This window comes from Callospermophilus lateralis, chromosome 1 (assembly GCF_048772815.1).
Source record: "Callospermophilus lateralis isolate mCalLat2 chromosome 1, mCalLat2.hap1, whole genome shotgun sequence".
Classification (NCBI taxonomy): Eukaryota; Metazoa; Chordata; class Mammalia; order Rodentia; family Sciuridae; genus Callospermophilus; species Callospermophilus lateralis.
Window position 1 is genome coordinate 127728593 of NC_135305.1, and position 23458 is coordinate 127752050.

The 23458-nt window shown below is 59.8% G+C and overlaps 1 protein-coding gene across 2 annotated transcripts in view; it reads left to right on the forward strand.

Moving 5' to 3' along the window:
* The window catches only part of Rimbp2 (RIMS binding protein 2), a 74092-nt gene that overhangs the window by 545 nt on the left and 50089 nt on the right, over positions 1–23458 (forward strand). For both annotated transcript variants that reach the window (XM_076866340.2, XM_077105161.1), the window contains exon 2: positions 6542–6664. The gene's annotated coding sequence lies outside the window, so the exon portion shown is untranslated. The remainder of the gene's footprint in view (positions 1–6541; positions 6665–23458) is intronic.

Here is a 23458-nt window from a genome sequence, read left to right on the forward strand (position 1 = left end):
ATAGGTGTGCGCCACCAAACCTGGCCCCTGTCCTCTTCTTGTGCTTCCCCTGGTCTTCCCCCTCTGCTGGGCCTGGCCTTCCCCTTCTGCTGTACTGGTCCTCCCTCTCTGCTGGCTTGGTCCTCCCCCTCTGCTGGACTGGTCCTCCACTTTTACTGGACTGGTCCTCCGACTCTGCTGGGCTTGGTCCTCCTCCTCTGCTGGGCCTTATCCTCCTCATCTGCTGGGCCTGGCCCTCCCCGTCTGCTAAGCCTGGTCCTCCCCCTCTGCTAAGCCTGGTCCTCCCCCTCTACTGGGCCTGGCCCTCCCCCTCTGCTAAGCCTGGTCCTCCCCCTCTGCTGGGCCTGGTCCTCCCCCTCTGCTGGGCCTGGTCCCTCCCCTCTGCTGGCCTTGTCCTCCCTCTCTGCTGGGCCTGGTCCTCCCCCTCTTCTAGGCCTGGTCCTCCACCTCTGCTGAGCCTGGTCCTCCGCCTCTGCTGGGCCTGGTCCTCCCCCCTACTGGGCCTGGTCCTCCCCTGCTTTTAGGCCTGGTCCTCCCCCTCTTCTGGGCCTGGTCCTCCCCCTATGCTGGGCCTGGTCCTCCCTCTCTGCTGGGTCTGGTCCCGCCCCTCTGCTGGCCTTGTCCTCCCCCTCTGATGGGCCTGGTCCTTCCCCTCTGCTGGGCCTGGTCCTTCTCCTCTGCTGGGTCTGGTCCTCCTCATCTACTGGGTCTGGTCCTCCCCCTCTGCTAGGCCTGGTCCTCCTCCTCTGCTGGGCCTGGCCCTCCTCCTCTGCTGGGCCTGACCCTGCCCCTCTTCTGGCCTGGCCCTCCTCCTCTGCTGGGCTGGTCCTCCTCCTCTGCTGGGCCTGGTCCTCCCCCCTGCTGGGTCTGGTTCTTCCCCTCTGCTGACCTGGTCCTTCCCCTCTGCTGGGCTTGGTCCTCCTCCTCTGCTGGGCCTGGTCCTCCCCCTCTGCTGGGCCTGGTCCCTCTCCTCCACTGGCCTGGTCCTCGCCCCTGCTGGGCCTGGCCCTCCCCTCTGTTGAGCCTGGCCCACCTCCTCTGCTGGGCTGGTCCTCCCCCTGTGCTGAGCCTGTCCTCCTGTGCTGAGCCTGTCCACCTCCTCTGCTAGGCCTGGTCCCTCTCCTCTGCTGGCCTGATCCTCCCCCTCTGCTGGGCCAGTCCTCCTCTGCTAAGTCTGATCCTCCTCCTCTCCTGGGCCTGGTCCTCCCCCTCTGCTGGGTCTGACCCTGCCCCTCTTCTGGGCTGTCCCTCCTTCTCTCTTAGGCCCCAGCTGCCCTCCTCCCCTTGGCCCACACTCCTCTTCCCCTTGGCCCACCCCTTCCTCTCCCAGGCCCCAGCTCTGCTCCTCTGCATGGCCCTTCCCCTCCCGTCCTGTAGGCACCACTGGGTTTGCCCGTGGTGACCTTTATTACTGGCAGTCCCCCTCACTGTGAGGCTCCAGCACTCTGACCTTTCTTCCTTGCACACTGAGCTGGGCACAGCTCCTAATGGTCCACTCTGCTTGGAATTCTCTGCTCCCCCATCTTCCAGCGGCTGGCAGCTGCTTTTCATTGAGGTCTCAAGTTAAAGTCACTTGGCAAAGCTGCCCACTTGAGTGTCCCCCTTCCCTTTTCCCTGTGTGAACTCACCTGGTGCCTGTTCTTTAATCTCTTGGCCCCTCTTGGTGGAACACATCTTCAATGATGTATCTGTCTGTCCCCTGCATGTTCGTGGTCTTTCGCATCTGAGCCTGCAGCCCCTGGGACAGGTGGAGCGCCCTAGGTGCTGGTTTGTGGGGTGGGTGGTTCTGAGCTGCTGACTTGGCAGCTCTACCAGTGCATAGATCAAAGAATGACAGTTCTGACAACTCACTGCCAAGACCTTGATACCTGTGTTCCTGCCTTCCTTCTTGGCCATCCCCCCCCCCCCCCGGGAGGTGTTTTTAAGAAAATCACGAGTGTTGATGAGGATATGGAGAAAGTGTACCTTGTGCCTTGTGGGTGGGTGTGTGAACTGCTGCCATCCCCACGGAGGCCCCCAGAATTTAAAAATAGGATGTTATGCATGAACAGTGATCCCACTCCAGGGTATACATGCAAAGGAACCACAGGCAGGGGCTGCAGTTGCAGCTCAGCGGTACAGCACTTGCCTCATACGGGTGAGGCACTGGGTTCGGTTCCCAGCACCACCTATAAATAAGCAAAAAACTGAAGGTCCATCACCAACTAAAAAATATTAAAATAATTTTTTAAAAAAAGAATCACAAGTGAAGCCTCAAAGAGGTGTTTGTACACCTGGGCTACAGATGACGGTAGCCAACAAGTGGGAGCCACCCAGGTGTGCACCAGTGGATAGATGGATACACAAAATGCCACTCAGCCCCAGGAAGGAAGGAGGTTCTGACAGGTGACCCTGCAGACAGGCCTGGGGGCAACCCACCCAGTGTAATGCCAGCCACGGAAGGATGAGGGCCCCTGGTCCAGGTGCATGAGGCTCCCCGAGCTTCCAGGTCACGGAAAGAGAGGGTGGAGTGCAGGATGGGGGTGGGGAGGGGATGGCGAGTTCCCTGCTGGGAATGGAGCCCTGGAGATGGTGGTGGCAGTACCTGCAGACAATGTGTATTTAGCGCCACAGATGTACCCTAAAATATGGTTGGAGGACAGATCTGGTGTGTATCTTGTCACATTTTAGAAACACGTGCTTTACTGCGTCCCCTCCTCTCCACTCAGGACCCTTCCCTGGCTCCCAGCCCCCACCCTCAGGCCAGTTCTCAGCAGGGGCTCCAGGAGACTCTCCGAGGAGTGGACATAGGAGGCCCCTCCCAGCCCCCTCCCAGCCAGGGGAGCGAACCACACAGCAGTGGTGGCTTCAGGTGTCAGCTGCAGGCGGGTGGGAGCGGTCCTGGGGGGCTGTCCGCAGTCTGTGCCAGTCTCTCCTTGGGTATTCATGGCTTCTGCCAGGCCGGGGGTCTCCAGCCCAGCGAGGGCGGAGAGCTGGAGCAGGACCCGCGGGCCTTGGCCGGACTGGTGCTGTGGTGGAGGCAGCCTCCCCTCGCAGCCTTCTTGCTGTGCCTGGTGTCCCAGCTCCAGGGGACTCACATTCAGTCCCCTTGTCTCCTGCTGTCTTCCCAAAGTGGCCTTTGAAGGGGCTATGAGGCACAGAGCAGAGCTGGCCGTCCCTTCCACTCAGCAGGGACGTCTGAGGAGCCAGGGGCTCACCAGGCAGAGGTGGGACAGCTGAGTGGCAGGGACTCGCCCAGGCCTGGCTACTCATGCCAGCCAGCCTTCAGGGCCCCCTCCGTCCTTCCCCTTCCCCTCCCTCCCTCCTTCCCTCCTTCTGTCCTTTATGTCTCTGTCTTTCTCTATTTTTTTTTTTTTTGGTGATAACAGTGGATTCCTTCTGCCACATTCCTACAGTCACATACTCTGCACCTTTCCTCTCCCTCCCCTCCCTTGCCCCCTCTGCTGGACTGTCCCCCTCCATTATCATTGTTGTGGATTTAGCTGTGCATTGTGGTTTTGATTCATCATGGTGCATTCGGACGTGGACGCAGCAGAGCTGGACATCAGGGCTCTGGGTGGCGAGCTACGGTGTGGAGGTGTGGAGACCTTAGGGAGATAGTGGCTCCCAGAGCTGTCCTTGGTGCTGAACACCCTTCTGTCCCGGAGTGTGGGAGTGCGGGGTTCCTTCTGGTGAAGACAGTGCTGAACGTGCCCTAGACTCATGGTGGGGAGCACGTGGGGTGTCCACTCAACCTGCAGAAGTGGAGGGACCCTCTACTAATTTCCTTTTCAGTTCCTGCCTGCACTTGCAACCTGCCCTGATTGACAGTGACATTAATTATCAGAGCTCTTAATTATGGCCGCAAGGAGACGTGCTGTTGGCACTTTCCCTGAAGCGGCACAGAAAGGACTGGTTCTCAGGAACAGGGTACGGTGTTGGACTGTCTGGAACATGGGCCTGTGTCCCTTCTGGAAGCAGCCTTGCGGAAGACGCCACAGTAGGACCCTGGACACGGGGCTGAGCTGTCTTCAAGGTCTTGTGGGCCCACAAACCAGGCTTTGTACTGTTTTCAAAAACATAATCAAATTCTATTGTCACTTGGGCCAGCGGGGCCTGTGCAGCCTCCCAGCTGGGGAAGCTGTTCCTGTGGCAGGCCAGTGTTCGAGGGGGGCTTGGCGCAGAGTGCCTACTGCTGGGAGCTGTGGGCTTCCTGGCCAGGTGCCACTGTGCACCTGTGGTCTGCAGTGGGCGTGAGAGGAGGGCTGGCTGCGAGGCCCAGGCCACCATGCTGCTCTCTGTGTCCCTTGGCTGTCCCATCTCAGTACGTCCTGGGGAAGCTCTGCATCCTGACCCCAGGCCAGATGCTAGGTAGGCCCTGAGCTCATCGTCTATGAACCTGTGACCTGGTGACACTCCTACCCACTGGCCAGAAACTGGCCAGCAGGAAGTCTAGGTCCAGCTGTGCACAGAGCTGTGGATGATGGTCAGGGGGTCTCGCTATGTCCCCTTTCCTGAGGCATTCTATTGAAAAATTATGGGACCACATAGGGACGTCACACATAGGTATTTGGGGTTTTGAGGCTGTCCCAGCCCTCCTGAGTGTCCCTGTCCACCTCACCTGGTCAAAATAAGAAAATCTTGTACAAGTGAACCATCTTAGCCCCCCTGAGGGCAGGACAGAGGAGGGGCTGCTGGCTCCAGCCTGGCCATGCTGGGGCCCTGCCCTTGCCCTTCAGTGGGGGGCAGCCTGGCTCATCCCTAGGAGGATGTCCTTGACCAAGTGCAGCTGTGAGGGACGTGGCTGAGCTCCAGGTGGTGCTATCTGGGTAGGAGGGCAAGGGCTGTGGCATTATCTCCTAGCTTTGTGAGGGTGAGGGTGAGGGCGAGGGGCTGTTCCCTCCACAGGCTGGGCAGCTTGCCCAAGGTGGCATGCAGCATGACACGGGGCTTAGTGGGAGCAGATGGGGCTGTGCCAGGCAATGGAGTCCACCAGTGCAAAGGCCCTGGGGGTGGGAATGAGCTTAGCTTGTTTAGGGGACAGAAGGCTGGGGTGTCCCCAGCATGGTGAGTGGTGGTACCAGATGGGAAGGTCAGGTCCTGCAGAGCCTGGCATCAGGGTGTTTGGTTTCATTCCGATTTCCGTGGGAACCAGGCAGTAGCTGAGGAGTGCTGCAGGGAGCACTCCTTGGTCCCCATGAGGCTGGGCTCCAGGGTGCTCACACCTCACCCCACGGCTGATTTCCCTGACCAGCAAGAATATGAGAAGTGATGGCTTCCTGCCAACCTGTAGCCCTGGGTTGAGGCTCACGAGAGGCACTGAGTTCCAGGAGGTTGTGACACCTTCAGCTTCTGACATCTTCCAAGTTCCAGGCCCCGGGTTTGGTGGCAGCTGAGTGGCTGTGAGCACTCCCGCGAGCCGCCCTGGCTGTGACCCCTAAGGTAGCTTCCACGCACTGCCTCCACTGAGGAAGGCCACGTGGTGCCCTCCTTTCAGAGCCAGGGAACTGTCCAGTTGGGCACTGCCCTCAGTACCGAAGCCTCTGTGACAGAAAGGCTTCTGTGGCTGAAGTGTGGCTTCCTGATGGGCTGTGACTGAAGCCACAAAGCATGTTCTAACTCTGGGGAGGAGGGAGGCACACAGCAAGTTTGCTGTGGCCTTGATACGTGGCCTCCGTGAGCAAGTGGGCAGGGCAGCTGGACTAGCCACGGGCCCTTCACCAGAGCATGACCTGGCCTGCTGCAGAGGAGCCAGGGACGGAGGGGGACTAGGGGGCTGCCAGCGAGCTCACAGTTTGGCTGGGGCTATAGCCTGAGGGTGGAACTGACCTGGCGCTAGATTGGGGAAATCCGTGCTCATACATGTGCAGTTCTGTGCCGTTTTTACCCTCGGCTGAGACAGGGTAAAGTTTTTAGGCAGAGGAATTAGCATGCTTACACAATCGGGTGACAGTCTGGTGTGTGTCAGGACTCTCCCAGGTAAAGGGACAGGAAGTAATTTGGGTTGGTGTGAACTAACGGGCCCAGTGGGAACGGAGGAGACAGCAGTTCCAGTTGGGCTTGTCCTGGTGTCCAGGACCGTCAACACCCCACCTGCCGTCTGCGTTCGGCCTCTGCATCCATTTACCTGGCCTTGAAGTCAGGCCGTGCTGCCCTCATGACAGCAGGCAATGACACCTGTAGTCTGTTGTCCTCAACTTCCCATGGACAGCAGTCTCCTCCCAGGCTCTCGGGATGGCAAAGGGCTGCAGGACGACTCCAGTCAGTCACCACGTCCAGGGGATGGCATTGCACTGACCAGCCAGTCTGGGTCCCGTTCCCAGCCAGAGCCAATCACAATGCCGTGCTGGAGGTGGGTGGGCTGAAGGGGGAGGTCAGGTGCTGATTGGCCAGTCTGACCACAGGTGCTCAGCCCAGTAGGGCTGGACCCTGAAGTCCACCCTGGGGAGGGAGGGACAGGAGGCTCCTAACAAGGAAGCAACAGATGTCAGCTGGCCGGGTGTCCACCTGGTCCCTGGGCAGTCTGTAACAGCCTTTGTTTCCTCAACGCTTCTGCTCCCAGGTGAAGGCAGAGTATGCCCGGCTCAGCCGCACGCTCACCATAGTGACCAGAGAGCGCGATTCGGCCCTGAGGGAGAAACACCAGCTCCAAGTCAAGCTGGAGAACCTGGAGCAGGTCCTGAAGGTAGGCGGCCGGCATGCCCGGTGCTGCAGGCCAGCGCGGGGCGGGGGGGCACTGCGGCCAGCGCAGGAGGCCGAGCCCTTCGACCCCTGGAGCTCGGGGCCCACTCGGGGCCCTCCCGGTGCCTATCCTGCTATGGTGTGAAACCCACGGATGACACAATTCCAGCATTTCTGGAAGCAGCCCTGTAAACCAGTTCCATGTTCCCATTTCTGAGGGTACAGAGAGCTGAGCCGGGTGGAGGGCGGCTCTGCTGATGGAAAGGAAGTGGCCGGCTGCAGCCCAGTGTCTGCTGGATTTGAAGCTCTTGCCAGATGTCCAGTGGCCTTTGCTGTAGGAGAATAGCTAAGTCAGAGCACAGCTACCTCAGGCTGCACTCCCTGAGCCGGCTCCTTCAGTGTCCACCTGGTGGGGTTGGGTGGCTTGACGTTGCCGAGTCAGGCTGAGTGAATCGGTCAGCTTACTTCCCTCCCTCCCTTTCTCCTCCCTTCCTGTTTGATTTCTTGGATCTTCATTGTTCTAGAAAGCAACAGTGTGGCCACTACAGTCCCACTGTCCAGAGTACTCACCGCGGTGTTTCTTGGGGGCACGACGGTGCCCTGCTCACACCCCTGGAGCAGGAAGTGGCTTTGACTCCAGCGGTCACCCACTGGGGACTGTTGGAACAGAGTCAGGGGCACAGACTATGGCATGTGAAGGGCATGCAGTGGAAATGGCTGCTGATGGGGACCAGGTTTCCCTGGGGGCCATGGGAATCAGACGGGGACGGTGGTCGTATACAGAACCACAGGGCGCACACTCTGGTGGATTTTGTGGCTGACGAATTCCATCTCAATGAAGAATTCAAGATGCTCTGTTGGTCCACTCCTGGCCCTGACTGTGGACCAGGCTGGTCTCCAGGTGAATAGGCTGCTCACCAAGACCTGCAGGCCTGCTCAGCCTGCCCTGGGGTTCCGTGTATTCAGAGCTTGGCACAGGCCTCAGGCGAGGAGACAGCTGGCACGACAGCTTAGGCCACGGCCTCCAGGACCGAGGGCATTGATGAGGGCACAGGCCACTATTTATCCCACTCTCTACCTCCAACTTGTGGCTCCAAGTGGGTGTTTGGTGCATTACGAGGGGAGTGGGCCCTGGATCCCTGGAAGTAAGGAGCTTGCAGTCTGTCTGATTAACAACTTGGACCAGCAGTTCCCTGGGGCAAATTCCCCAGGGACATTTGGCAGTGTGATGGCATTTTTGATTGGCATGCCTGGGAAAGGGAGCCCTGGACATCTAAATGGGTAGAGGCCAGAAATGCCACTGAAACTTCAGTACTCTGGTCAGTGCCCCATGGTAGGGTTATCTGGCCCTGTGCCAGTGTTCTGGGGTGGGAGACATAGTGTATTGTCTTATTGTGGCTGTGACAAAGCTCCCCATGGTGGCTCGGTGGCTTTAAACAACACAGATGTATTCCCAAACGGTTCTGGAGGTCAGAAGTCCAAAACGAGCCTCACAGGCTAAAGGCGAAGCCTCTGCCAGGCTGTGCCCCCTGCAGGCCCCTGCAGACCTGGCCTTCTCTGGCTCCTGCTGACCCCTCGCGCCTCAGCGCTACCTCCACAGCCTGCAAGGGAGGGAGCGCCTCCTCTGAGACCATGCGCCCCGACATCAGCCAGTTGGATGACCTAGGGCAGCCTGCAATTTCAAGGTCCTTAATGTAGTCACATCTGCAAAGTCCCTTTTCCTGGGAGGTGGACATCCTTGGGGGTTGCCACACCCTGGGGCACCTTAGTCCTTTTTGTGGGCAGAACAGGTGGGTGAATCCACAACCCTCAGCCCTGAGATTCCTGAGCACATACGTGCCTGTGCCCCTTGCTTCTTCTGTGGCGGCCCTTCCTGTGTGGCCCCAGGTTTGAACCCCAGTGCTTGGACCTTGCACAGCTGCCGGCCAGGCTCCCATCAGGCTCTGTCCAGCCTGCTCTGCAAGCTTACCTGTCCATGGTGACCCTCCTCTCCATGGGCGTCCATGTGAGGGTGTCACCTGCCCTTGGGGGAGACTGGGGAGGAGGACTGCGGGGTGAACTCGGACTTTAGCAGCAAGCTGGGTCTGCGCGAGTGACATCAGTGACAGGGAAGCTCACTGGAAGCTCAGTGCCCAGGGTCTGCAGTGTGCATGGTGCTGTGGGCACCTCTGCCTGGCACCTAAGTGAATCCAGGTGTGCAGAGGAAAGCCGCCGTCCCAAACCACTGCAGGAACTCCGTGCCCAGGCCTGAGGCCACAGGAGCTCCTTGTAGTGGGTGGCCATGACAAGAGACACCCCTCGCCTGAGTTCTCACCTGCCACCGAGGGCCAGCCATGGGGAGCTGCCCTGGCCTGTCTTGGGGACTGCCTTTTCTGTTCATAGAGGCAGCCCAGCTGCCCTCCCTGGCCTCTGCCAGGGTGACCCTTCCTCCACCCAGCCCCACAGGTCACTGCCCATGATGATTCCTGCAGACTTAAATTACGCACCCGTGTCTGTCCAGTCAGCTGTCCCCATCCTCCAGCCTTGCCCCGTGTCACCTGCAGGTGGGTCCCTGCTGCTGTCACCACAGGGGCTGGCCCTGCTTTCTTCCACGCTCGCCCTGGGGGCATGCCTCTTGTTGGGGCAGGGGCTTCTTGTCTGCTCTGTCCCCGAGCTGGGGCTGAGCCAGGTGCATCCTGGGCGCTGCCTGAAGGTCTCTTGATAGCCTCAGCGAGTGGGCAAGAGGGTGGAAGAGTGCCCGCCCTGACAGGGCCTCCCACAGGACAGGCAAAGCACCCTCTCAAAGGATGGCTGCTCTCCCAAAGAAGGCAGAAAGGACACAGGGACACCAAGCAGGGCCTGTGCTTTTTTGGGGTGTGGTGCTATGGCAGTTGATTGGCGGGAGGTGCTCACTGCGCTTTGGCCAGGCCCTGTGGGATGGGCGGGCTTTCTTGCGGGGCCTGAGGGGAGGCGGGCAGAAGCAGAGGGAGCCTGGCGCTCTTGACTGGAACTTGCTGCAGCCGGGCATCAGATGCGCCCTCAGCAGGTGGCTGCCCAGCGCGGGAGCTTGGCCTCTGTTGGTGGTGATGAGGAAGCACAGGGGTTCTCACTCTCCTGGTGTTCCTGTTGGCATCGAGGGACCCCAAGTCTCCTTGGTGCTGATGGGGATCCTCTGACGTGGTTTAGAACACCCTGGACGCCATCCTGTCCCTCGGCTCAGACAGGTCAGAGGACAATCCTGCTGACCACGGGCCACCGTGCTGCCCCAGCAGGGCTCTGAGTTCTCAGAGGCTTGAGTGCAGTTGGAACCCCTACCTGTTTCAATTAGCCTGAGTTGCTGAGAGCCTCGGGAACTCTGAGGGCCACCCAAGGACCCTCTGGGGGCATGCCCCAGGACGGGGTCCCCACCTGAACTGACAGGCGCACCTGGCCACCGGCCCGTGGCCTGGTCTGTGTGGAGCCCTGCGTTGCCCTGCTGGCTCAGAGGCCCAGTGACAGTGGGCTCCCAGACCTCTCCACCCCTGGTTGTAAGCAGAGATCCGTTTTCCTCTAAAACCAAGACCTTCTGATGAAAAAGGCGAGACTGAGGTGGGGCTCAAGTGATTTCTCAAACAGCCCAGCGAGAATGATGCTGGAGCTGACCAGAGTCCCGGCCGTGACCAAGCCTGCCTACCAAGTCCCCCTCCCATCCCTCTGGGTTGTGTGATTTTTCAGAGTGGTCATTGGTGGATTCACATCTGGGTGTGGGTGACTGTCCCACCCCTTCCCCAGGACGAGGTCAGGGGTAATTAGGTGGTGCAGTCAGGGGAAGGGGAGGCAGAACTCCAGCCCTCCTGGAGGCTGGGCCCCGCTGCTCTTGGGCCCTGTCTGGCCAGTCTCCAGGGAGTCAGGATGGAGAAGGAGCCACGGGCAGGGGGCCCGCTCTCAGCTCCCAGGAGAGGGGGCCAGGAGACATGCAGAGATGCTTCAGGACGTTCCCAGTAGCTGAAGCCACTTGTCATCCTTCTCTTTGGGGAAGCTGTGCTAAAACTCCTGAGCTCTTGGGGCCATTTTGTGCTGTTAGGAGAGAAACTGGGGAAATTGGATAAGTCTGGCTGCCTCCCCCAGGAAGAGTCCAGGAGGAGCCTTCTGGTGGGAGCTCCAGGGCAGGACATTCCTGCTGGCCCTGGTCTGCAATATTTCAAATACCAGGAGCAGAGGGTGTGAGTGGACTAAGGGCTGAGGGCCGGGTTCAGGAGACCCTGGTGGCACACGCCCCATCTAGTGGGGGTGACCCCGTCCCCAGCATCCTTGTAAGGGGAGGGGCTGTGGCGGTGCCTCTGAGCAGGTGTGCATATAGCAAGCTCACAGACATGCTCCTGGCCCCGGGTGTGAATCACATGGCCGCTCATTCACTCGTGGAAAGTACAGGCAGTGACCATGCACTAGGGCTATGGTCGTTAGGTGCAGGCCTGGCGTCCTCCCCAGGGAGCAGAGAGGAAGCCCGTGCGGTGTCTCGCCAGGCCCCGGCAGTGCCCAGCAGAGACAGGGCGAGGGCGTGGGGAGGGACTGGGCCTTCAAAAGAGGCCTCCCCAGCTGCGTGTGAGCCGAGGGGACACCCAGGGCAGCCTTGTCAGCACCCAGAGGTGACCTCCTGGCCATGGGGGTGCTGGACAGTCCCTACTGCAGCAGGGTTGCTGGGGGCACAGGGTGCCCCTCAACAGGAGGGAGGGCAGGGTGCTCAAGGGTGAAACCGTCCTAGGGCTGAGCCGGGTGGGGCATTCAAGGTAGAATTCCAAGAATGTTAGCATCTGTCCTGTCATGGAGCTCGGGGCCTGTCACCCAGGCTGTGTTAGACTGCCCCAAGCCCCAGTGGCTTAAAACAGTCCCTGCTCGTTATGACCTCAAGTCTCGGGGAGGGGTGGCACGGTGCTTTTCATGGATGCATGTGGCTGACAGTCCCCTGGGTCATCGAGGCAGCGCAATGTGCCTGGGGCAGCTGACCTCCACTGGCTTTGGCTGGGACACTTGGCCTGGTCCCTTGCTTCCTGTCCTCTGGCAGGTGTGTAGGGTCACTGCCCGAGGTGTGACAGGACCATGGACAAGAGCAGAGGAGCAGGGATCAGCTCAGGGCTGACAACAGCCACATCACTGCATCCTGCTGGCCCAGTCTGTAGGCTTGGGGAAAGGACTCTGCCTATGGCAGGCGGGAGCTGTGATGCGTGTCACCAGGCACCACGGGATGCAGGGACAGGTGGGGTGACTTGCAGTCAGTCTACCACAGATGCTGGAGGCCCAGGGGGTGTGAGGCACATCCCCTCTGGGCTGGGAAGGGCTCACCTGCTTCTAGTTAGGCCAGGCGCAGGAGTGGAGGTCATTGGGGCCGAGGTCCAGGCATGAGAGCTAGGTGGCTTTGCACGGTAGGGCGCGCAGGGCTCTGTGTTCATGGTGGAGTTGACAGATTGGTGGCTGGAGGTGGGCAGGGGGAAGGGTCAGGCAGGACTTTGTGGGGCCTGGACGTGGGTTTCGAGTGAGCTCGGGGTAGTTTGCTGTCAGGGGAGCACTGGGGACAGCCATGGCTTTGTGTTGGGGACAGCAGTGTGAGCATGGGGTCCTGGGTACAGAAGCACTCTGGGTCCATGCTGGAGCTCCTCGCCCATGGCGGAGAAGGTGGCCCAGCTCTCCTGGGCAGCACAGGCTGAAGTGTCCACCACGGCGTCTCTCGTTGATGACTGGTGGTCCCCAGGGTCAGCTGCTTGGGCTCACATCTGATACCGTGCTCAAAACCCCAGACATGACTGGAGACAGGGGGACATGAGGCTCAGTGCGAGGGGAATGCTCATTTCATGTCACTATGGAGTGAGTGCAGCCTGGGGCTGTCCCATGGGTCCTCGGAGCCCGTCTGGGCGGACAGTTACCCTGGTGGTCACAGTCCCACCCTGGCCACTCTGTTTCCAAACATGGCTGCCCTGCCGCTCGTCCTGGTCCTGGTGATTTAATTCACCTGGAGACGGCATGTGGCATTTCCCCCCTGGCCTCTGATGGCTCATTTGAATCAAGGAGCCTCCAACACCAGGTTCTTTTCAGAGGCCGTGTCCACTGTACTGGGGACTCCTGAGGAGCTTCACATGGAGACCTAGGCTGGCCGTCTGCACAGGCTGATTTAAGAGGGGCACTGGCTTCCTGCAGACTCGAAGTCCACCGAGATTGTGCTGTTGAGAAAGCCAGGTGAACTCACGACAGAGACTCGCTCGCTCATTAAGCATGGATTTATTGAGCAACTGCTACAGTGCCTTCCAGGTGCCGAGGAAGTGGCCTCCCTCCGTGCCACGGTCCAGGCAGAGGGTCAGTAATAGGTCAGTGTCGTAGCAGGCAGGAGAGAAACAAGGGACAAAGAGTGATCAGGTTCCAGGTACATTTCACATTCAGGGTTGGGACGGCTTTACTGGTAACGACGAGGTCACTTCTGCCATGTTCTATGGGTCCTGCCTGATTTAAAGGGATGAGCTTACCTGGGGGTGGGTAGCAGGAGGTGTGGCCATTGAGACCAGCCGCATAAAACCCTTTTGAAGTAGTCTAGGCAAGTGGGCGTCGTGGCTTGATCAGAGCTGAGATTCGCGTGCTTCTGGGAAGTCCCTCTACGTGGCTGGCTGTGGTCTCTCTTGGGAGTAGCCTGAAGTTCCCCAGAGGGTGGCTGGAGTGTCCCTGATGTCTGGACTGGGTGACAGGGATCTTTCCACCTCCGGCTCCACATGGATCTATCCTGGGACAGTCCTCAGTGTTGGTCTGATCAACTGATAAATGGAGTAAACCCAGGAAGTTTTGTTCCCCAGCTTCTTGGACCCAAGTAAAGAAGAAAGGATTTTTTTCTGCACAAAAGCCCTAAGTGTTTTTCCCGGGAGCATCGCCGCCATGCTGCCTTTCAAGGCCTTTCTGACCCTTGGCACCTCGCGCCCCGTGAAAAGGAGCTGCTTGGTGTGACAGTCACAGTGGCCACAGGAGCATGCCATCGTCCTGAGAGTGCCCTCCTGGGGACCCGGGATGGCCCTGCTTGTGTAACGGAGCAGAGGGACAGTTGTCCTTATTTCAGGGCAGGGAGGACATCTCCAGTCACCTTGGTGCAGCTGTGTGGAGACCCTTCAAGGAGGCAGGCGCCCGGCTGGGTGACATCAGGTGCAGCAGCAGAGGCAGGGCCACGGCAGAGGCCATTACCATGGGGCCCAGCAAGAGCAGAACTGGGGTTGAGAAGCTGCTGGACGCTGTCGGGTTGAACAGCGCTCCCCCAGATCCATGTCCACTCAGAGTCTGCGGGCACAGCCTGCCTCACCTGGACACCAGGACATTTGTGGGGTAAATGACAGGAGGCCTTAGAGCAGGCCCTAGTGTGCAGATTGACACCTTCACATGAGATAAGAGATGGAGGGGGAGGTCGTGCACTGTCACAGGCCAGGAGGGGAGGTCATGCACTGCCATAGGCCCAGAGGCCAGGGAGCTGGGAGAGGCAGGAGGATCCTCCCCCGATCCTCAGGAGGAGCCAGCTGCCCACACCTCAACCTGGGGCTCCAGCCTTCAGAGCTATAAGGGAATTTCTGTTGTCCTGGGTCCCCCTTTGCTGCAGACCTGGAGTGTCAGCAGGGCAAGCCCACAGTCTGGCCAGCTGCAGGAAGCAGGGGCCTGATGTCCCGCTGCTTCCCTCTGATGGCCACGGACACTGGCCTTGCTGGAGCACGGCCTGCAGGATGAGCTGGGGTCTCAGTCCTACGGCGTGAAGGCCAGGTGGGCGTTGTGTCCTGCTCCCTGCTTCTGTCCCCCCCATGGCTCCTGGGACCTGGAGGCCCGGCTCAGATCTGCTTGGCAGAGCCCTGCATGAGGGAAGCAGCCTTGCACCTGGCTGCCCTCTGGGAGGGCCCTGCGGGCACCTGTAGCCAGGGCAGGACCCAACTGGGGCTCAGTGGGATAGGACGGGCCCTTAATGGCCCCAGTGCTGGCTCCCGGGCAGCAGCTCCAGTGCCTGGACCCACGGAGCCCCGTCCCCGGTGGCCTCCTCAGCCAGGAGGTTTCTCAGCAGAGGACTCTGGCCCTTGGGGTGTCACTGCCCTGGGTAGGAGGCTGTCCTGAGATGGTCTTGCCTCTGGGCCCAGCCCCTGACCATTGCAGATGCTGATATCCAAATGTCCCCCCCGACTTTTCAGACGCCCCTGACTGAAATGTTTACATGAAATGTTTACATGAAAACAGTTATTTTCACACGTTTATCCCCTCGTTCAGAAGGCACAGAGAGGGCTGCACTTCAGGGGAACCGGCAGAGGGGAGCGGCCCCTCCCCAGCTCCCCAGCCGTACTCCCCTCCCCAGAGCCCTGGCTGGCACCATTCCCGGCCACCCACACCCTGGGGATCCTCAGGCAGCTTTGGGAGTTGGTGTCTCCAGGGAGACTGAGACAGACTGGCTTTATTTAAAACTCAACCGTGACTCCAGGAGGGCCACCCTGTCCTCTGCACACTGCAGCACAGGGCCAGGTGTGAGAGCGGCTCCGCGAGGCCCCTGCAAGTCCTAGCGAGCACCACGGCACACAGCGCGTCTAGCTGTGGCCCCGTGTGGAAGGACAGATGGATGGTTCAGCTCAGCGAGTGTCGATCGCGATTCAAAGGAGGACAGACAGACAGGCTTTCGCTCTCACAGGAACAGGTAGGGCCATCTCATGCAGGTGGCTGGGATTTTTTCTGTGTAAGGACAGCTGACCGTCTGGGATTCACAGGGGACTCCAGATGAGGGTTGCCCTCCTCTGGGCTCCTCTCCCTCTGCCCCGCCCCACCTGTCTCTGTGGGTGCACCAGCCTCATCCCAGAGTCTGGGCGCTCACGCTGCCAGACATCCACACTGCCCGCCGACCTTTCCAGGTTTATCTGTTTGGTAGCTTGGTTCCTGTGTCCCAATCTTCAGACTCTAAACAACTCTGCAGCAGGCTTAGCCATGGAGCGACCCCAGGGTTGGCTCTCCAGCAAGCCTGTGCCGGACACTCTGAGCAGATTAGATGCCTGATAGCACAGGAGACTCAGACACCAGCCAGGGCAGGAAATTGGCTGCTCGCGCCACATGGCTCCACTATCGCCTGCATCTCTGTGCAGAGGCACAGACAGCTGTGGCTGCTCAGTCCCTCTGAGAAGCGCAAGAGGGTCTGGCCTGGGTAGCTGTCAGGAAATGCAAATCAGAACAGAGAGGCAGCAGCCCAGGCCAAGTAAGACCCCACAGTAGGGGGGGGCAGCAAGGGCAGTGAGCATAGTCCTGGAATCATAACCGTCTCTTCATCTTTAATACTGCCCATGCGGGAAGTGCTCAATGTTGAGTCCAGACCACCCTCAGGGAAACCCAGGCAGTGATTCAGCCTCCCTAGAGCTTGTGAGAATATGTGAGGGTTGTTCAGGAGAGGAGGGAGACAAGCATTCTACACAGAGGGAATGGGGTGTGCAAAGGTCCTGGGTACATGGGATCACAGAGTATAGGAGAGAGGGAAGACTGGTGTGACGGGTGGAAGAGACTGAGTCAGAGGAGAGTGGGAGGAGACCTCAGTGGGCCAGCAGCCCCTGGCCAGCAGATCCTTGTAGAATGTGGTCTTCTCTGTGGAGCAGTGGGCAGCCATGCAAGGATATTGAGCTGGGTAGAAAATGACTGGATTTGTGTTTGCAAAGACGGTCACACAGAGAAGAGACAGGAGCCAGCCAGAGCAGGGTAGGAAGGCCCATCAGGAAGCTTTTCATAACTAAGTAAGGGACAGTGGCCCGATAGCCTCAGACGGGGAGCAGGAATGAAGGGAAGTGGAGATGTTAGGGAGGTGTTTGGATTGCTCATCACAGACCCACGGGACATGTTAAGGGCTGGGACGTCCCTCCTCCAGTGTGGCAGCCCTGGGTACAGAGCCCTGCTGTGCCAGAGGCCTGGAGTGCAGTGAAGCTCACCTAACAGCTTTGCTCTTGGGAAGCAGGGACACTGGACACTGGGCACAGGAAAAACTGCTGGTCCAGTAAGTAAATGTGGACTTCTGTGATGGCCAAGGATGGGTGAAGAGGCAGGGGGATGGGAAGGGGCATGAGAGACTCTATCCACCTGGGGGGGAGGTGGTGATTCACCAAGAGACATGCCTGGTGACCAGGGCCTGGGCCAGCAAGCTTTCCAGGCAAGGCTATGGAGGAGAAGGGGACAGTAGGGACAAAACTCCAGGCAGGGGACACTTGGTGGCATCCTCAGTGATGGAGGGCCTAAAGGAAGGGGTGGGTCTGGAATGAACAGGGTGTCCCTCCTGCTAGGGCTCAGAGTGGCCTGTGAGGTCCTGACCCAAGGACGGTGAATGTGCCTTTATGGGGAGATGGGGCCTTTGCATCTGTGACTGGCTAAGGTAAGGTCATCCTGGAGCAGGGGTCACCCAGGGACAGAAGAGAAGACACCCTCAGCAGGAGGCCAGGCGCACAGCCAAGGAGCACAGAGGGCTGGCACGCTGCAGAGACGTGGCCACACTGGACCTTGGGGTCTGCACCCTCCTAAGAAGCCTCTGCCTGTGGTTGAAGAGGAGCACAAGTTCCTGGCAGGCATGGCCTGGGCCCAGGAACGCACCCTGCTCAGGTGGCCACGTGCTGGGTACCAGAACAGACGTGTGTCCTGAGTAAGCCAGCACCCGGGACTTGACACAGCGGGCAGCTGTGTTGTGGGCTCTAGTTCTGATGGGGCTCCGGGAAGCAGGACTAGGCTGGTGGTGAGCCCTGGTCCTGACTGGACCCCGAGGAAGCAGGACTAGGCCGATGGTGAGCCCTGGTCCTGACTGGACCCGGGGAGCAGGACTAGGCTGATGGTGAGCCCTGGTCCTGATGGGGACCCTGGGGAAGCAGGAGTAGGCTGATGGTGAGCCCTGGTCCTGACTGGACCCTGGGGAAGCAGGACTAGGCCAATGGTGAGCCCTGGTTCTGACTGGACCCTGGGGAAACAGGACTAGGCCAATGGTGAGCCCTGGTCCTGACTGGACCCGGGGAGCAGGACTAGGCCGATGGTGAGCCCTGGTCCTGATGGGGACCCTGGGGAAGCAGGAGTAGGCCGATGGTGAGCCCTGGTCCTGATGGGGACCCTGGGGAAGCAGGAGTAGGCCGATGGTGAGCCCTGGTCCTGACTGGACCCTGGGGAAGCAGGAGTAGGCCGATGGTGAGCCCTGGTCCTGACTGGACCCTGGGGAAGCAGGAGTAGGCCGATGGTGAGCCCTGGTCCTGACTGGACCCTGGGGAAGCAGGAGTAGGCCGATGGTGAGCCCTGGTCCTGACTGGACCCTGGGGAAGCAGGAGTAGGCCGATGGTGAGCCCTGGTCCTGACTGGACCCTGGGGAAGCAGGAGTAGGCCGATGGTGAGCCCTGGTCCTGACTGGACCCTGGGGAAGCAGGAGTAGGCCGATGGTGAGCCCTGGTCCTGACTGGACCCTGGGGAAGCAGGAGTAGGCCGATGGTGAGCCCTGGTCCTGACTGGACCCTGGGGAAGCAGGAGTAGGCCGATGGTGAGCCCTGGTCCTGACTGGACCCTGGGGAAGCAGGAGTAGGCCGATGGTGAGCCCTGGTCCTGACTGGACCCTGGGGAAGCAGGAGTAGGCCGATGGTGAGCCCTGGTCCTGACTGGACCCTGGGGAAGCAGGAGTAGGCCGATGGTGAGCCCTGGTCCTGATGGGGACCCTGGGGAAGCAGGACCAGGCTTTTGGTGAGCCCTGGTCCTGACTGAGCCCCAGGAAACAGGACTAGGCCGATGGTGAGCCCTGGTCCTGACTGGACCCTAGGGAAACAGGACTAGGCCGGTGGTGGGCCCTGGTCCTGACAGGGACTCTGGGGAAGCAGGACTAGGCTGATGGTGAGCCCTGGTCCTGGTGGGCCCCAGGAAGCAGGACTAGGCTGGTGGTGGGCCCTAGTCCTGATGGGACCCCAGGAAGCAGGACTAGGCTGATGTTGAGCCCTGGTCCTGAAGGGGCCCTGGGAAGCAGGACCAGGCCGGGGGTGAGCCCTGGTCCTGATGGGGCCCCGGGAAGCAGACAGGGTCTATCTTCTGGACTTCCTCTCTCCTGCACCTCGGGCAGTGGTCCTGTGGGTGTGTGAAAGCAGAATACTCAAGAAAGTTAAGAATGAAAGAAATAAGAAAGCGGGAAGGGGGTGTAGGGCAGTGACAGTGGAAGGGAATGGGTATGAGGCAAGCAGCAGTTGCCCCCCCGCCAGAGCTCGGCATCGCCGTTAGGCCACTCGGTCCACCACTTGGCCCAGCATATCTTCTGCTCCTGGTGCCCATCTTGGAAAGCAAGATGCTGCTCTTTCCAGCCATACAGTAGATGAGGGAACTGATGCTCACAGAGGCATGTGGCTGCCCAGAACACATAGCTGGCAACATTGCACATGGCTTTGGATACAGAGCAGGCTGGCCTGTCGCCTCCACTTTCTGGCCAGAGTCCCTGGCTGATGGTTGGAAGCCACTGGGCTATGAGGGAAGCCATCTCCCCAACCCTGCAGGCCCCAGGTCACCCTGGGTTGTCAGGACTCAGGGATAGGACTGAGGGTTGGAGGTCCAGGTGGTCAGGGAGGCCAGGGATCAGGAAAGCGCGGAGGCTTCCTCAGAGGCTCCTGACTACCCCGTTGTCTCCAGTGTGGGAAACAGAGATGCTTAGGCTGAAATGTAGCCTGGCTTCCAGAACTGGCCCTTGCTTTCCCATGGAGAGGGCCCGATGCACAGGTGGGCAGGGAGTCACCTGCCGTTGCCATCCCTTGGATCTAAAGATGCAGATTCAGCTGGGTGTGATCTCACCATGCCAGTGAGAAGAAACCCAGTCAGAGAAAGCTCAGTCATTATCCCAAGCCCAGCGGATCCCACCAGTGACAGTGACGGCATCGCTACTAAGCCCTGCTTGGGGTCTGGCTCTCCTTCCTGTCTCTGCTCAGGCAGGCCTGCAGCAGAGCATAACCCACCTTTGATCTCATGAGGCGGGTGGTTCACTGCTCTTGCGTTCCATGTCCCAGCCCAGCCGTCCTGGGGAAGCAGCCTCTCGACACTGACAGGCTGCTTAAGAGCTGATGTTACTGTCGATGTCTGGATATAGATGTCACTGCTGGACAATGAAGCCTCCACAGGCATGGGTTTGGGTGGCCTCTTCTGCAGGAGGGGAGTCTGTTGTGTGTGGTAGATGCGTGCCCTCAGGAGGTGTCCCGTTGGGAAGTGGAAGCCAGAGGTGACACATTTGGTGGGACTCCAGTCTCCCTCTGAGGACCCAGACCCAGTGCTCCGGGGATGGCCAGCATCAAGACCACTGGTAGAAGGCAAGGAGGGTTGTGAAGTGTCCCCAGGAGAGATGCAGATGGCTCCTGCGCTGGCCAGAGGCAGGAGCCTCCTCTGGGGCAGAGGTGGTCCTGGGGCCTGAGAGCCCCAGGGCCAGGCGGGGGGTAACTTCTGGACACCACAGGAAGGTTTACGAAGGCACTGACCTGCAGAATGTCCCTCACTGGGACCACAGAGGTGTCTGGGACAGCAGAGAGTGGGGAGGGGGCAGACTCTCAGGTTCAGATCCTGCTGGCGCACTCCAGCTCTCTGGGCCTATTTCCCCTTCTCCTGCCTGGGTTGTCATGGAGGTGGGGACGTGGCAGCTCCAGGGTGCTTCCGGAATGTGGCAAACCTCAAACGCCTGGAGCTGCACGAGGTGCTGAGCCTGGCTGGGCAGGCCTAGGGCAGGCACTCCGGGAAAGCATGTCTGCAGTTGTTCTACAGCAACAGGAAGGCTGTGTGTCAGCTGCAGGTGGGCATCTCAGATGACCACCACCAAGGGCCGCTGGCCTGAATCAAGGTGCTTGGGTGATGTCACCCCCAATAGTATCTCCTCGTCTTGTGCTTTGCTGAGAGCCACAGCTGAGTTGGAATGATGCATGGCATTTTTGCCAGAACGGAGTGGTTGAGGGTGAGTAAGCTATTGAGATGATGATGGTTATGTTAAGCTGTGTATTCAATTGTATATTAGACCCCTGCTGTCCGCCTGGGTGCCCTCTACTTTGGAGTTCTTGCGGGGGATTCCTGGAGAGTTCGTGTTGGTTGGGGAGGTGCAGGAGGAGGGATTTCCGGTGGGTGGTTCCTGGATGGGCCACGTGGGTGGAGTTCGTGGGAGTTCAGATAATAAAGGAGTTCCTGTTTTGAACCTACAAGTGCCTCGTGGCGGCTGGGTTATTTTGTGCCCAGCCAGACTGTGGCAGTGCTTCTGCAGTTGGTTCAGTTCTCGGGCAGATGCTCACCATGTGTGTCAGAGGGTGTCTAGCATTTCTCAGCTGGCACCCTGCCAGCCCACCAACCACAGGAGGGGTTGCCCCTTTATGTGGTCCGCTAACCTTGACGTGTGTTCACAGGTATCACACGCAAACCCCGGGGGCCAAGGGGTGGGACGACTCCCTGCAAAATGTGGGGAGGGGTCTTCTTGGAGGGACTCCTGGCTGCTGCTGCCACCACGCTGTCAGGGATGCCTGCTGGGCAGGAAGGAACTGAAAGGTCCCCTCAGAGAAGGAAAGCCCCAGGGTGGGGACAACAGGGGTGGTACAGAGTGGGCACGGGGGCCAGGTGGTGAAGGGCCAGTCCGGGCACCTGTGGGCCCGAGGGAGGAATGCAGATCGCAAGGGCAGAGGAAGCAGTACAGCAAGACAGGGGTGGAGGTGGCCTGCCGCGGTTGACCACAGACCTGAACACAGCAACGCCACCCCTCCACCCATCTGTCCATAGAGGGTCTCCATGGTGACCGTGAGGGGAAGATGAGCTGGCAGTGCAGGGTGGCCCTGGATCCCCTTCACTTTGTTCCGACCATGTGGGCTGAGGGTGGAATGGAGAGCACCCTGCATCCTGGCCAGCCCCAGGCGCCTCTCGGCAGCCGGACGCGGCCTGCAGCTGCGTTGTGGGTCCCACCAACAAGGCCCTCCTCAGGCCGTGTTTTCCTGGGTTGTCAGTTTCTGCTCTTGAGTTGTCAGCAGTTGGGATTTCAGTGGTTTTACTTCTTCTTCCCACTGTTACGTTTCTGTCCACTTCCTATGGAACATGTCGGCTGTCAAGTCGTGTAAACCTGTTGACCACAGACCTGAACACAGCAAGGACACCCCTCCACCCATCTGGTGTCACACTGCTCTCCTGGGTCTCCTGCTGGTCAGAGAAGAGCACTTGGGCAACACGACTGTGCTGCAGAACAGACAACCAGAAGTGGCCTAGTCATCCCTCTTCCACGCCCCGCCCCCCCACCGCTGCCAGCGTGTGTCCCCAGGGGCTCACCTGCCTGTGTAGAAAGCAGGGCCCCTCCTGGACCCCTGAATGTCCAGGCCCTCTGCCACCCCCTGCAGACCTCAAGGGGAGCTGCGGCCTGGTTTCCTGCAGGAGCTCCTTGGTCTTCTCAGATTCCTGGGTGCAGGCTGCAGACAGAGCCTGGAGGCCTTTGTTTCTGTACCCTGCCCTGTCCCTTCCCCCTGAGGCTGTGTGCTTGGGATAGGGGAGAGGAAAGGAGGAGATGTGAGGGTTGGTGGGAGCAGGAAGCCCTGACCAGCACCTGGGAAACACTGACCTGCAGGCCGGGCCTCTACAGACCAACAGGCGCAGGTGATGCGTTTAGGAGATCAGCGCCCACCCGTGGTTGAGTCTGTTCTGGTGCCAGGGTGACATGTTAGCCTGCCTTGTGTTTGGGGTCCCGTTGCAGGGAGGCTGGTTCATAGCTGGCCTCTGAGTCCTCTTTCCCAGCTCCACGGTTTCAGCCTTCCAGCCCATCTCTCTCCTCCTGTCTGCTACCCGTCCACTCCCTCCCGACCCATCTTGGCGCCTGATCCCCCCGGGGAAGTTTGATGAGTGCCATCCTCAGCCAGCGTGGCCCACCAGGAGAGCTGGGGTGGGCCTACTGCCTGGGTTTGCTTTGGGTTTGGCAAAGCGTGGGCTTGGTCTTCTCCTGCCTCTCACACCAAGTCCAGCTCCCTGCAGCCCCATGTGGGTCTCCCTCCCCAGGGACTTCCACAAAGCTGGTGTTCAGCTCCTGTGTGCACACAGAAGCAGGGCCTCTCCAGATGGGGGACGTGGGTAACATTCACCAGCATGGGTCACAGCAGGCTGCCAGTCAGAGCTGATTGTGGGTCACAGCAGGTCACAGGTCATAGCAGGTCACAGGTCACAGCAGGTCACAGGTCACAGCAGGTTTTGGGTCACAGAAGGCTGCCAGTCAGTGCTGGTCTTGGGTCATAGCAGGTTGTGGGTCACAGCGGGTCACGGGTCATAGCAGGCTGTGGGTCATAGCAGGTCACAGGTCAGCAGCCTGTGGATCACAGCAGACTGTGGGTCACAGGTCACAGGTCACAGCAGGCTGCAGGTCACAGCAGGCTATGGGTCATAGCAGGCTATGGGTCACAGCAGGCTGCAGTATAGCTTCGAGCAAGGCCGTGAGTCTCGGAAGGGCACAGAGCAGGTGGCTGTGTAAGGGCCGTGTCCAACTGTCCTTTACTCTGTCTCGTAATGAGCTAGATGTTCAGGTCTGTGGTCAGGGATCGGGGGAGAAGGACTCTGAATAAATGAACAAATGTGCAAAGCCGTCTGCCCTGTGGACATTCGGGGACAGGCAGTGGGAGTGGTGTGTGCCCAAGGCCCAAGGTGAGATGGTGGCATCATGGCCCCGGGCAGAGGCTGGCCTCAGTGTCCGGCAGGAGCACAGGGCGAGAGTGCAGGCCGACACTGGGGCTGGCCACAGAGGCGCCGTGGCCCTGGGGAAGTCTGGAGCTGTTCCATGTCAACAGACAGCCCTGGCGCTCTTGAGAGGCATGGAGGTGGCTCTGTGTGGGGCCAC